Genomic DNA, 16,214 nt, shown 5'->3' on the forward strand with positions numbered 1-16,214 from the left:
CATTGATAGTGTTTGTAGGGAGTGCTCTAAACTAGGTTCTAACATCCCCAGTTAAACTTTGACCAAAGACTTTCATTCTGACATCATCATCCTCAATCTCATAATTTTCAAAGTAGTCGGTCATTTTCTTAGTGTGTTGTTGAGCTGTGTAAGTGCCAGTACCGTCAAAATAGGTGATTTTACTTTGATAATCTTGGGGTATGGCCCCCGGATTTGCAGGTAATTGCAGGGGAGCATATCGGTTTGCCATATTTGCAGAGATAAGTGTGGCAGCTGGAAGAGCAGGGATAACATTGGAAATTCATGCTGTAGATGGGGGAGTGGAAAGGATGGTTTGAGATGTTGATGGTGAACTTGGAGAAGCTACAGTTATGACAGAAAGGATTGGCGCTTTTCCAGGAGTAAGCTCAGATTGGATAGGGCTCTGCAAATGTTTATCAAGGGGTGAACTAGCAGAATGTTCTTGGCTCTCTTGGCTTCTAAGGATTTTAGGAATGAGATTAGGATTCTTAAAGACAGGTGGGGGATTTGGATTCAGGTTTGATCTAGTGTAACGGATCTTCTTCTTTGGAGCCAGTTTCTAGGTTATATTTTTGGCTTTTTCTTGGAATGTTTTAACAATACAACTTTGGCAGTATTTTCGAGGAATTTTTAGATATGGGAACTTTAAACTTTCCTACAACCTTTTGTAAAAAGGAACTGATTAAGAATTTGAAACATGTTTGAAACAGATAGCTGCAATAAACAAACTTTTCAACCCCAGCAGAGTCGCCAATGATGTTATCACTCAGGTTGTTCCCCAAAGTTGTAAGAAAGGGAATACGGCCGAGGTAACCACAGACCAATCTTTTAGATACAGATTCTAGCCAATTTGCATCCAGAGAGGGCTCTCTCTTTATGATTTAGCTTTGTTTAAAGGGTGTTAGGCTAGTTATGAAGTTCAAGGGTTTTGTTTTGGTTTTGGATGGTGGAATTCAATAGAACAGTGAGACAAACTGTATATTTCAGTCCATTGGACATGATGGAGTCAAAGAAGGATGGCTTTCTGGATTCTGTTACTTAACATAGGATGGTATCACAGAGCAAGGTAGTCAAACATGGAACAATTTCAAAGGCTGGAATCAGATGGAATGGAGTCAAATGGGTGAAGGGCAGTTAAGGATCCTTCATCATATTAACAGAGAGAAAATTGGATGATTACTGTTAAGGAGCAATTAAGAATTCCTTAGCAAATACTCAGCAGGAAAGGATTAGGAGAAACATGAGCAATCAAGAATTCACTGTTTATTCTAATTCTGAGGAAAACATATAAAATAATAAAGACTGAAAACAGAGTGCAATCAAGCAAATTCTGGATTATTCTTTTTCTTTATTATTGAGATCGTGAAACATAGATGATATAATAAACTTAGAAAACTGTAAAACACAAGTTAGAAGGGACTTATTGATCCACAAGTTGATTCAAGAATTCTGTGACAAGTCCTTAGCATCAATTCCTCATCCAGTATGCCAGACAAAGATGGTTCTAAAAGCCTCTTATTCCAGAAAATTTCAGTATTACAGTCAGAAACTATGATACCCACCAACCCCAAATACTTCGTCTGGGGGGGGGGGTATTTATACAAAATATCAAAATATCTTTACAAAATATCTGATAGAGATAATATCTAACGATGACTAATCCCTTTTTTACAAAAGATAGAGACAAACAGTCTCGAAAAGAGGGAAAAGATGAATCAATGCTATACTGACTGCTCTGTCTTCGTCAGATGTGCTGGAAGCGGGCTCTACGAGTTGGTTTACAGCTGTTTGCCTCTGATACTCTGTGTTGGTTGCTGCGTCTTTGTCTGATACGCTTTAGTCCTGTTTCAATATACTTTGATCCGTTTGATCCTTGTTCAACTGTGCTTATCTTTATTGCAGAAAAATAACCCAGAAATGTACGTTTTACCCAAGAGGAATTTACAAGATTCCTAACATGTCTTCCCACCATTGTTTCTCTGGCAGTTTATGTCTCTGAAGTTTCCTCAAGGTTTCATCAGCTTCTGTATATTTGATAAAATTAGTCTAGAGATAAAACATATGTTTTACCTCATGTTCAATATAAAATAAGCTCTCCAAATTATCATAGAGGCTTTGGCCTGTGGGGAGTGCTTTTACTCTTGAAGCACTTGTTGATGAATTAAATTGATCGACAACATATGTGTTCAACTTATGTACATAATTTGCATGTTTCATGAGCCGGTCATTATTTCCTAAAAGACTTGGTAGCCATTTATTCTACAACACTGTAAACCTTTCCATGAAAGAATTAATTTCCACTTGCATATCCTGGCATCTTTTTTGCAAATTTTGCATTAAAGTTCTCTTGGTTAAAACTTTTTTGATTTCCAAAATGGTGCCTGTCTTGTCTGGGATGCCAAGTTGTTCCGACTGTTCTCTATTTCTGTAATTCAAAAAATGTATGAGTCGGTTGGCTTGATCAGGAATTTGTCCTAATAAAGCTCTTGCTTTTTGAATTTATCCATGTGCTATACTTACTAAGTCAACCTGCTCATAAATAGTTTGGATAGATGGCCAAACATTACTTAGGGATTGATTGATGTTGGTCCAAAGAATTCCTTTGATTTCTGCCAGAGGTTTATCCAAAGTGAGATCCTTCTCTAATGTTCTTACTTTATTTTCTAATGTTTTAACCTCTTTTCTTTTCTCTGCCACACTTATTTTGGATTTGTCATAACTCTTTTCTACTTTTGCCAATTTTTCCTTTACTTGTTTCAGCTCTGACACTTGGAATCTCAATTCTTCCATGGCCTTTATCAATTCTTCTATGCTCATAGTAGCACTGGTGCCTGGTGCTGCTCCTGCTGATGTTGTACATGTGATTACCTCTACTGCGACTGCTAGGATATTTGGGGCCAATGCTGATTCAACTGTTGAGGGGATTGCAGTTGTGACTGTAGGGATTACCTCAGGTGGATGGGAGGTTGACTCTCCCTGCTTCTCTTTTAATTCCTTTTCAAGTGCATGCTATGTATCAGTTAATCTTTCGTTAAGTTTCATGAGCAGGTCCATCATGTATTCTTCTGATTTCTTCTCTATAACTTTTGTAGTCTAAGGGTGCCTTGACGGAGGTAGCTTCAACTGTTTCCTCAGGGTAGCAATGTCCTCTTCCTTCTTTTTGATTAGTGCCTTTATGCCTTTAGCATATTTGAGGTCATGTCCCAGTTCCATGATGATATCTTCCAATGATTTGATTCTATTATCTTTGGCCAAAGAAGAAGCTTTTTCCCAATCTAACTGAGCTATTGTGTTGTCTAAGGAACTTTGTAACTGGTGGACAAACATTGCTTTGTCAGCCAGTGTAGAATAAACCATTTCTCTAGTCTACTTGTGGAGTTCAATCTGGTCCATTGGATGAATGTCTTTGGCTAAGACCTCCAAGTTTGTTCTGATGAAATGTGCTGCTGATTGGGGTTGCTTCACCTTAGGCTTAAAGTAACTCATTATCATTTTGCCTTCCTTAATGTCATAGGTAGACATTAACCTTTGTTGTTTTGAGGGGGCCATCTTCAAGTATTGATTGTACATTTGAATTCTCACAGGATCACTTTTGTCCATAATTTCTGTAAAAGTCCTTTTGATGTCAGAGGTCTATTTTCTTTGTGGCTTGGTAGATGATACTTCAACACTGTGCTACCTTTCTAGCTCCTACCTATGTGAGCTAGTTGATGTATCAACCACTGGGGAAGTCTGCTGGTTGACTAACCGCTCACCTCTTAGGCTGTCTGTTGTTTCTTCAATGATTTCCTCTTCTAACAAAGGATTCAATCTTTGTCGCTTTTCACCTGGTTGTTCTACAGGTCCACTAATAGGTGTGGCCTATTCTCTTTCTCTCTTCTTGCTCCTTTCCTCATTTAGAGGAGTTTGTAACGCTGGGATTTTTGCTGCTTTAGATTGGGCAGGAGGAATTTTTACTTGTTCCTGTTTTTTAGACCCCCCTGGTTGATCAGTCATGATTAGCTGTTTTGTCATTTCCACCTCTTTTCCCTTTGAGGTCCCTGTGACTGATGTGCTAGTTCTCTGTGCAGGTTGCTGAGAAGTTCCAACAAAGGATGTCCCAACTCCTGATTGTTGAGGCCACTTGAAAGATACCTGTCCAAAAGAGTCCAGGTCAAGGGTTTTTTCAAGATCTTTCATAGCTTTTTCCATCTTTTCTTGTTCACTGATTTCCTCTATTAATGTCCTTTCTACCCATTCTTCATGATTTGCATATTGTTCAATTTCTGGAATTATATGATGTACATATACTGATAGCCTGTTTCTTACCCTTCTGTCACTTATGAAACTACATGTGTCATATGGAACCCACTGAAAACTCTTCTTGAATTTAAAGTGGTCTTCTAGGATCTTTTCAACATCTTGCCACGCATCCCTAGAATTGATGACATAAGGGCCTAACTGGTTTTTGATTCTTAGCTGAGACTTCTTCTTTACATTACAAAAGTGGTTTAAGTCTACATAGATGAGCTGCTTGAAATATTCTAATGCAAATAACCTCACAGGCACATATTTAGGCAACTTGAAAGGGCATAGTTCACATCCATATATTCTGATTTCTGTGTGCTTCTGGTAGAGGTACCAGTCACCTATCTTGTATTTTTGGAAAGCTGCAAAATCTTCTTCATATCACCAGTGATCCTAGGAGGAGGAATTCCTATCAGCAGAGTGGAGGCTGGGTATACAAATAAGTCAATGAATTCACTATAGGTATAAGGGAAGTCACAGTCATGGAAGATTGAGCTCCAAAAGATCACAGACCTACGATTTCCCTTTGAGTCCAGTTTCCTGATGGGAAATGGAAAGCTGTCTAGCTGATAATATAACAATAGATGGTATATAAATGATGTGTATTTGAAAACTCATTCTCTATCCAAATTTAGGAATTGGTCATGGATTTTGTTGGCTATAAAAGTGGCATAGTCATACTTGACAGCAGGGGGCTGTCCTGGAGTAAAGATAGCTAATAGCACCAGGGTGATATCATTCACATATTCACTGGATCTAAATCCAAAGATCAAGGATATAATGTCAAGAATGAGTTTTCCAGTCTCAGTGAAAAAGGCACACAAATAAGGAGGAGGGCCTTTAGGTTGGTGCATTGGTATCATGAACATCTGGGTAATGCGAGTTATCTCTAAATTAAGCAATTGAGAAGCATTTTCAAGCAAAAATACCATGGAAAGATGAGCAAGGGGCTCAGTAGAATGGAAATGTATTATCTCATTGATGGATTCAACAGTTATGGAAAAAAGGATAGTTTGGGAAGGTGACATAACTGCTTTGTGGATAGGGTCATAGTTGGCATAGCATTGGTGAATGATATCTAGGAAAACATGGACTGAGGGAAGAAAGTACATCGGAAGGTTTGATTCCCATAGTCCAAAAATGTCAGAGTTGCTTAGATGACTATCTCTGATTTGGCAGAAGGTCTGAAGATGATTACTATCACCAGTTAAGTCTTTTATTTGGAAATCTCTGTCGGCCCAGGGTAAATAATTCAAGTCTTTATGAGGTGCATTTATGGGTGTGACATTCAAGGCTATGGGGGCTTCCATGTTTGGTTCTTGCGTATTCAAACAGGAATTTTGGGCTTTCTGTGGAAAATTGGACTGAACAACAAGTCTCAGAGTCTTTTCATGGGCTAAACAGACTGTTCTCAACTCGAATTTGGTTTTCACAGGTAGAATTTTCAGTGGAAAAGTGAAATTGCAAGTTTGCAGGGTAAAACGGATAAATACCTGGATTGTGGAGGTAAAATTGCGAATTTGCAGGTCAAATGGCGGACTGCTGAGCATGACGCTGGAGTTTCTTGGCTGGGTGACGGGCTAACTGCTCGAACAGTGGATTGGACGTGCTTTTCATGGAGCACAGTTTGTAGAAAATCGGGGCGAGAATGACATTTTATCGTTTATTTAACGAAAATCGACTTGGCGGGTATTTTTTGGCATTTATTGAGCGGATGATGTCAGCATGACGGGACATCTTGTTGCATAGCGGAGGGTACGGGATAATGATGTGGCAGATGGTCAACGGGAGGGTGGTAAGTGGTTTACCCCGGATTGCTTTTGGGCTAAAGTAGTTTTAGATGGGAGGGCCTCGAGCAGCACGGGAATGCGACACGCGTCCAGGTACGGGTGGGGATACCACCAATCTCCCAGGCGTTAATTCTTTGCAATGAAATGGAGCGCGATACAGATATCGGCCGTTGGATCTTGGGCCGTTGATCTGACAGTGGTGCTCGCGGGAGGTGGCAGATGGTTACGGCACGGGGGCCCGATGTAATAAATATTAATAAATCATATCGGGGCTATGGTGATTGGTTGGCGGGGTGATTTGGTTAGGTTATTAATTAACATGGGGTTAATTAATCCCTTATGTGCATGGGGAATGGTTATTATAAGGTTTCAAATAAACCTATAATTCCATTTATCAATGCTATATGGCTATAGTTTAGTCGAGGGCGGGAATAATACAGTTTTGGGGTTTTGCATATATTAATATAATACGGGAAAGGGGAATAAGTATAGGGAGCTTATACAATACTGTTAATAGTTAATATGAGAAATGATATAAAAACAAGCGCTAAGTTATAAAGTTTAAAAACTTAGGCTTAAGGAAAAAAACGTTTATATGTGATTTTGTGCAATTTCCTAAGTAAAAAGGGTTTTACTTAGGATTTTTATGAAATGGGATGGAGTGATTTGGTGATATTAAGCAGATCTCAATATTTGTGGGGGGAGATTAGTAAGTAATATGGAAAAGGGATGAGGGGGAATTAGTCATACTTTTCTTGAGTTGCTTAAAAAATATAAAATTGCAATAATACCTATGATAGAGGTAAGATTATCATTCTGAGAGACAAAATCAATCACAAGTATGCTTCTGCAATATCAAAACTACCTACCCAGCCTTCTGTGCCTAACATTTTTTCTTCTTTTTCTTTGAGTGCACTTAGACTGGCAAACCCTCAACAATTTTCTTTTCTTTACATGATAAGTCTATCTAAATCTACACTTATTTCTTCCAAGGGTTCAGATTTAGCAATTGAGCTCCTTTGTTTCTCTACCTTTCTAGTTATCTGCCAAGTTTAAACAGTTTGGACAGATTTTTATTCTCTATCTCTAAACAGGAAATTCAAACATGAACTGGCCAAGATTAAGCTATTTTACCATTCATAAACTATGATAAAAAAGTTCAACAAGCTGTACATGATGCTTAATTTACAGAGAAATTAAATAGTAGTGGCATTTGGACATGCACACTTTCCTAGTCCTTCTTCTTTGGGGTTCATTCCTTTCATTTTTCTGACCATCTTATTCTTTTTTACCCTTTGATTTTTCTTTTAGGGTATACCCTCTTTACATTTTTTTAAATTTTTTGATCCTTTGAGAATATGGAAAACCTTTGCAACAAGAAAAGGTATGCACATATTGCAGAGCTAATCAAGTCAATCATGAAAAATGACACCTATTGATATAGGAGCATAACAGGCAACAGTGCAGAGGATGTTGGGTGATAAGGCCTAGCACCAACACATGTACCAGTGCCATATAATCAAAGTGATACTCAATGTGGAGTATTACTAAAGCACAGTTCTCGCTAAGAGGGAGTGTTGATGTGGGGTAGAGTCGGATGTGCTCTAGCTATGAAAATTGGTGGAGAGGATAAAGAACATGAGATCTCCAAGACCCAGAATTGGTTTGGGTAGATTCTAACTGGTTTAGGAGATATTAAAATAATTAATATTTTTAATGGAGTTCCTAAGTCTAAACTTAGGAAAAATAAAATATTAATGGGTATTAATATAAAACTGGGTTAGAAGGTTCCAAAAGACATGGATCAAGCCAAATCTAATCTTAGACATTGATTAGAGATGTAATCTCAGCCGTTGAAGGACCAACAGGAAAAGTATAAGAGGAGGCTTGAGGGTTAGTTGGAGAACACACCAAAGTGATCAGTCATTCATTTTGATAGAGTGGGGTTGCTAAGAAAAGTTGAATCAGTGATCAACAGTGAGGGGCAGTGAGTACGAGGCAGAGAGGTAGGGACAATACTACGAGACTAGCACAGAAGCAGAGAGAGCGAGAGCAACAATCAGTCCTGGCTACGCAGAGTCGAACAGAGGCAGCGTAGAGCCCAGAGAGACTGCGTCAACCCAACAAAGGGCAGAGGGAGTGACATAGAGGCTCCCAAAGGTTGCGTAGTGCCTCAGAGGGCTGATGTAGAGGGTCCTGGGGCTGACGCAGGTCAGTAGGAGGCTGACGTGGAGGCCAGAAGGGCTAGCACTGAGCTTCAGTTGTGCTGGAGAGGGTTTCGTGGGACAAGTTTTTTGAATACCTATTTCCGGATATAGAGGTATTGCTGCCGTGTATTTTTCTCTATTGGGTGAGTTGGATTGGGCACCTTGTTTTACTTAGATAGACTACATAATAATATAACCCTCAGAATAGCTACACCGGTTTTCCCGCATTGGGTTTTTCCGAGGACATTGGTCCAAAATAATGGTGTCACTTGTATGCTTGTTTTCTTTCAGTTGATGATATGGAGATGTTGTGACTATATTGTGTTTATTTTGGTATTTAATGTATTAAATAACTTTTTCGATTTTTAAACAAGTAGAAGAAATAAACCAGCAGAATACAGATTCATTTTATAACGGATAGACTTAGAAAATCCAACAGAATGTACTATCTTTGCCATCAGTTCCCTGCACTGCTTTTCTTTTCTTTGCTCTCCTCTTCTCTGCTGAACGATGAAGAAGAAAATTGATCGAGAATGTCTTATACCATTCTCTACTGACTCGAAGTCAGTCCCATATGAAGAGAGTGTGTCATACCACTCTTACTGATCCTAGATCAGTTCCAAAAGAGAGTGAGTTATATCACTGTTACTAACCCGAAGTTAGTTTCATTGATCCCAGATCAACATCACAAGAGAGTGTCTCAAAGCACTCATACTGACCTGAAGTCAGTTTCATTGATTCCAGATCAATATTATCCTAGCATAGGGAGTATGGTAGTACCATGATGCGTCCATCGATACTACTATGGTCCCTATCCTCATTTCCCTACTCATTGGCCAGATGATAGGTATTTCCGATGAGTCCCAGACTGCATGGGTAGGATGTCTCAGCAGGAGAAGGATGAACCACTCATCCTACCTACATGTCACAAGGGGTATCCTAGGGGAAGGATGAACCACTCACCATGTACACAACAAATCACTAGGAGAAGGTTGAACCACTCACCCTATGATTTTGTCTCGGAAGGAGAAGGATGAACCTCTCATCCTACCTACATAGAAAACCACTAGGGGAAGGTTGGTCACTCACCCTATGGTTGCTCATTGCTCCAAGATGTACCCCCAAGCCCCCGGAGCTCCCAAAGCTCAATGTCCATATCGTACAGGACCCTTAGGAGAGAGTCTCTCCATGGCTCCTAGTTGTTCTCGGAAAGTCACAAATTTGACCTTTCCTAGGGGCTTCCATAAAATTTCGGCAACCTTCACATCAATCCCAATGCGATGGAGCCTTCTTGCTCATCGATGTACCATATCGCAGGTAAAGTGGTGCCTGATGTCTATATGCTTGGAGCGATCATAGAATACAGGATTCCCAACAACGAATCCCCCTCGAGTTGTCACAAAAGATCACGGTGGTATCCATCATGTGTCCAAATAGCTCACTGAAGAGCTTCCTCAACTAGGAAACTTCACATGAGGTCATACTCGTAGCTATGTATTTGGTCTCAGCGGTGCTGAAAGCAATCATCTTATGATTCTTGCTCATTCATGATATCGTAGCAGAACCAAAAGAGAAACAGCACTCAGAAGTTCTCTTGCGATCCTCCATGCCCAATCAACATTCGAATAATCATGCAGCTTCACATTTCTGGAAGTGTATCTCAATCCATGAGAGATTGTGCCCCGAAGATATCTCAAAAGATTCTTGGCACCAATCTAGTAAGGCTCAACCATATATCAGCTCAACATGCTAACTACAAAACATATATTTGAACGGGAGTTTATCAAGAACATCAATGCTAGAATGAGTTTATGAAACTCAGAGGCATTTCCCCAATCAGGTTTGGCATCACTTCCACATAACTTTTGTAAGTTAAGCTCCATCGATGAAGTCACAGGATTGCAGTTTACCATTCCAAATGTGGAATCCAACTCCCTCTTACTTTTGCAAATGAGAGGGTCTGCACCTGTCAGGAAGAGGTCATCCTCATAAGGTGCCAGTATGAGAGGTCTATCATCCACAACCTTCAAGCAATGGTTTGGATCAGCTTCACTCCTAGTGAATCTTAGCTTCATCAAACAACTATCAATCCTCTCATATCAAGCTCGGGGTGTTTTTGCCTCAAGCCATAAAGAGATTTCTTCCACCAACATACATGAGATTTCCATTCATGAATCTCAAACCCCTCGGGTTGCTCCAAACCTATGGACATGCTAAATGAAGCGAATGGTCCCCTTGTAAAATTTTCCTTCGGTACATCTCGGACATGTACCTTCATGCTCTTCTTGAATTTAGGCATCCCTGTCACCATCTGACTCACATCGGGTAGGGTCACATAATAAGCAGACCTTCGGTGCTATAAAAGAGATGTGTCAACTAACATGGTCCTGATGGACTTCCTGCAACTTGATACAAATTGCAAACCTTGAATAAAATCATCTTGAAAATTCCATTTTCAAACACATACCTTTCCATCGACGAATGCCACCTTGAAGCATTTACTTTCCATTGCTGAAATGGACACCAGGTTCTTCTTGAGATCAGGTACATAACAAACTTCTTGTAAATGAATCATGTTACCCTCATTCAACTGAAGGGTAGTATTCCCTACATCTTTTCCAGGATAGGTGGCATTGATTAAAAGTATAATCTACATGATTGTTTCCATCTCTACCAAATAGAGAGAGCTTCTTTATATCCAATGAAGTGCCTTGAAGCACTACAATCAATAAGACATATTCCCAAAGAGTCTAGAGTTGGCCATTTCCTTGATGCCCTGCATTTCCTGTCATACCTTCGATCATTGAAGATGTCCCTTGAATGATTGTTATCATCATCAAGTGATGTGTCCCTTCCATTCAGACAATCCTTCGCATAATGACCAAACTTATTGCAAACAAGGCATCTGCCTTTCCTTTGACCCCTAGATCTGGACTTCCCATTGAGGTGATCTTTGGGTAGACCATCAGAAGCTTTCGCTATGCCATTATGATAATATTCTCTGCTTCGACTTCACCCTTAGTGAATTTGAAGAGGGATGAGGAACTCATTGAGCCTTTTGTCCTTTCCAATTGTCTTCGATGATTGCTATTTCACTCTTGCTTGGGCTTTGTCTTCACCCCAGCTCTGATACCATGTTAATTTTAGGTATGTTCTATGCTGATAGCAAATTTACTTTAGTTTTCCATATTAGCTCAATATCAATTCCAGATTAGAAAGCACTTTTAGCATGATTGTAAAATGCAGATGGAACATTGACATAAATCGCAGAAGACAAGCCAAGACAAGAGGACACAATATGTGGCGCTAGCCAGATAAAAACCCCAATGTGGGGGAACCCTTGATCAATTATTATTATATGTTCTTCAATAGTTCAGCAGAGAGAGAGAGAGAGATGGTACGTATACATCAGAAGTCAACACTTTGACTTGACAAGGTAAGAGTAGAGATCTTCTCTATGAAGATGTCGCATGAGGTAGCTGATATGGACTCATGTGATTCCATCACCTTACTATACCTATCACAGTTCTGCACCATGCTGCACCATCAACCCATGTCCATCATCACTAAGTTGCACCATACTGCTCCACTGCTGAATTGTACCTCATCATGTTGTACCCAACATGCTGCTCTTCATCATCATGTTGCACTATTCATCATGCTGTACCCAACATGCTGCTCTTCATCATCATGCTGCACTATTCATCATGCTGAACCACTGTCACTAAGCTACTCTTCATCACAATATTGCTCCCATCACCGATTTGCACTCAATCATTACGCTGCACTACATTGTTGTCTCTAACACCATGCTACATCCAACTGCTGCACCTAGATATGCAGCTGCATCCATCTGTTGTATCTAAACATGTTGCATCCAACCATTAAGCTACATCTTCCAGAATGATGTCCTCCTCCTGCATAAGGAGGGACACTACTTCTGTCATGCTACCAAGAATGATACTACTGCCTTGGCTACTGGCTATGGCCTACGGCCTAGCCCATCAGCAAGATAAGCTATGATCCAATAGTCCTAGGAACATTTTTACTCACGAGGTTGTCATCAACATGTGGATGATGAAGTACAATGCTGATCCTTCAAGACTCTATGTGTTATTAGAGCTTCTTCTCATCAGCGTATGGAGGATTCTCATTGTTGTAGCAGTTCCTATAGCCAGTGTAATAGAGCCCTCCTAAACTGCTGGTTATAACCTCTTGAGACAATGTATAGGATCTCCTCATAAAATAGCTGAAGAGACTTCTCCCTTTAATGTGGCTGGTCTTCAGGACTACAACCAAGATGTGCTAGGTAACAACACCTAAAACACATTCTTAATGACTATAAACTTAGTCTCTTTCTAACAACAGATTACTGGTATAGAAGACTGAAGCTAGGGCTCATTTGAGACAACATATGGAAGCCTCCTTGCTGCGATGAGGAGCCTTCTTTTAGAACAGAGAAAGAGTCTCTATTTGTGGTGATGAGACTTTCGGCTAGGGCATGATAGGGCTGCGCATTAGGGCTTTTCCTTCAACAATGTATAGGCCTCCTTCACCGTGCTAGATCTTCCTGCTTGGATTGTGGCTAGGATTCATGAACTGCGGCTAAGTCTCCTTGCTTGGATTGCAGTTAGATTACCTTCTTTAGGACTTCGGCTAGGGCAATATTAGACCTCTTCTTGACTGCGGCCAGACTGCTGCTAGGGCTTCTTGTTTAGTCTCCTTTCCTCCTGCATCTAGGGCTTCATCCTCCTAGATTTCTCTTGCCAATAAAACCCAAAACATGTAGAAATTTTGAATAATTTAACACATATTCAACAGACATTATCTTGATCATGTACTATTGCGGAATACATACACAATACATAAGCTCCTCTACGTTGATCATCAATATAGCAGCATCAATAACAATAAAACATCAAGAGCATTCACACATTAACACAGTATGTAACCCGGGGAAAGCATCTCGCTAAAAACCCCACACTATCTGTATATTAATGATTGAGACCATGTAACATTACAAAGTACAATGCTTATCACAAGCAATCCAGTACCAGCTCCACCTGTTACACACAAAACAGCTAAGATCTGATCTCCAAATCTATTCCACTGCTTGCCTGCCTCCACTGCTCAATACCTGCTCAAGAATGAATGAGAATGGTCTACCAAACTCGTATTTCACCTCCAAAGAATCACTCACAATGTGTAAGACGTGAGCAGAAGCTACAAACTGGGCAAATACATGAGCAAACTCATTGGCATACTCAATCCCTTGATTGTGCAAGATCTGATGCACAACTATAGTCACAATTGATAGCAATCTGATTCTATAACACATGTCCCTGCTGAACTGAACATGCACTGACATGCAAATGAGTTAACTGATGTATTCTATAGTTGTATTATGAGTTAATAATTAGTTTAACAACTCATCATTAGTCTATTTGCAGTTAGACTAACTACAACCAGTTTAACAAAGCTAAACTGAACACAACTCCATCAATTGCACAATCAACTCCACCAAACTCAACTGATTGAGTTCTAACTGAAGTCATGCATGCAACAACTCAACTGACTCATAAGAAAAGCATACTTCCTTCTGACAGCTGCATGGGCCACATCTATAGCTCAAACTGAAGTGCTCCAAGAGAATAAGATCAAGTTTATAGTCCAAATATTATTATGAGACAATAATATTTGACTTTTCTATTTTTGACAGCCAGTCTAAAAATAGACTTTGATCACCCACACTGTGGTCACCCACATTGTGATCACTTACACTGTGATCACTCACACTGTGATCAAAAATAGAACTTGCACCATAATTTGCCTGCGGGCCCACTTAGTGAAGGCGACTCTTTTCACTAAGCTCCATCATCTTGTTGCAATCTCAACAAAACAAGTGGAGAGAAATAAAGAGTGAAGTTTGTCTCTAAATGACTATCAAGCCACCTCCTTTTATACTAAAACATTGAGCACAAGTGGGGGTTATTTGGTTGCTGGCCGACCTTGACGAATTGTCCCATAACACAAATAAATTCATATCTCCATGAATACTTGTCAGAATCGGATGATCTTTAGATCAATCGTACAACCTCTCGATGAGAGGAATCCAAGAAAAATATCATCTACCATAAATAAGATGACCCACATGGAGTTTGGCCTTAGTTGCCAATTTTAACAAAACTTCTCATTATCATTGCATCCATGTCAAATACATCATATAACCATAAAAAATAATAGTATCAAGTGCTTGAGCTCAATAGATTCTTAGCTAAAAACAAATTTCAAATCCTAATGAGCTCTTTGGCATGTTTATTTATACAAGAGGGTAGCTACTAACATCTCCCTAGAAAATAGGAATGTTTGTCTCCCAGAACTCAAGAAGGGTGGATCTAGATCTTCTTTAACTGCACTTGCTTGACTTCCAATGACCTCGTCCTTCTTGGCTGCCAATTAACTCGAGCTAATGAGAGAGAGTGTGGTGATTTGATTGATTGAGGGAATTAAGGAGGTGGACAACCTCCTAGAATCTCTCCATGTTGTCTACTCTGAGCTCCTGTATTGAAATCATCTCAAAATTGCTCCATTTCATGCATTTATACCATATTAGGCCACATATCAAAACATGTTTTACCACTCTCACTAAGCATAATATAACAAAAAATGTAAATAAAGTGAGAAAGAAATAGTTTTAAAGCTGGAGGATGGAATTATGACCCTTATGATGTACCTATAGATGAGTCTTATCAATCATGTCAAGAATATGATGAGGACTCCTCTGCAAATAGACTATTGTGTTGCATGCTTCAACCCACAAATGCAAAGGTAGGCTTTGGTCATGCAACATCCCCTGTGATGCTCCCACAATTCTTCCGTTCTTCCTCTCAACCACCCCATTCTACTGTGGGTTGTGGGGTGTTGTCAACTCTCTTTGAATGCCTTCTTTTGCACAAAAAAATTTAAACTCATTCGACACATACTCACCTCCATTATCGCTCCTGAGAGCCTTCACCTTCTTGCCTGTTTCTTTCTCCACAATTCCTTGAAATGTAAGAACTTGGAGAAAGTCTCATCCTTCTTCCACATGAAGAAGATCCAACTCTTCCATGAATAGTCATCAATAGAGATGACAAAATACTTGTGCCTAGTAGTGGAGGCTGTCGATAAAGGTGCACAAACATCAAAGTGGATCCTTTCGAGGATCACATGTGCTCTGCTGTCCTGATTATGGAAAGTGGCTTTTGTGTACTTCCCCAAGGTACACCCCTTGCACGTGTCTTGTTGCTTTAGTTCTCCGTTATAGAGGCCTGTGGTAATTTGTTGCATTATTTTCAAAGCTCCATGATGCAAATTTCCAAGTCTTCTATGCCAAAGTTCACCGACATTGCAACTCTGCACCTTCTATACCTTTGTGCTCAATGCAACAAAATCCTCCACATCTAGCTTGTAGAGGTTCTTCACATGAACCTCGATCTACTTCACCTATCATGTGGAAATGTGTCTCAAGAATTCCTTTCCTTTGTTGAAGATCACATTGTAGCAAAAATATTTCAAAACTGCAACGAAGACAAGATTCTTCTTTGGACCTGGAACAAACATCACATCCTTGAGCCTAAGAGGGGAGCCTGACTCCCTTTGAAAGGTGACTGTACCAATCCTTGTTGCACTATACCTTCCATCATCTCCCATCTCAATGTGAATATGAAGATCCTTCTCCTCAAAATAATTGACAAAATCTCTCTTACACGTCATATGGAATGAGGCACAGTTGTCAAGATACCACACACTTCCCATCATTGTGCTAGCCATGCATAAAATGAGAGTAAAATGAAGCTTGAACTATGAAGACAAAGCTTCACTAGCTTCTCCTCATGTGGTCTTCTTGCTTGCCTTCTTATGTGGACAC

This window comes from Pinus tabuliformis, chromosome 7 (assembly GCF_031772625.1).
Source record: "Pinus tabuliformis cultivar Carrire ecotype Pingquan chromosome 7, CPIR1, whole genome shotgun sequence".
Lineage (NCBI taxonomy): Eukaryota > Viridiplantae > Streptophyta > Pinopsida > Pinales > Pinaceae > Pinus > Pinus tabuliformis.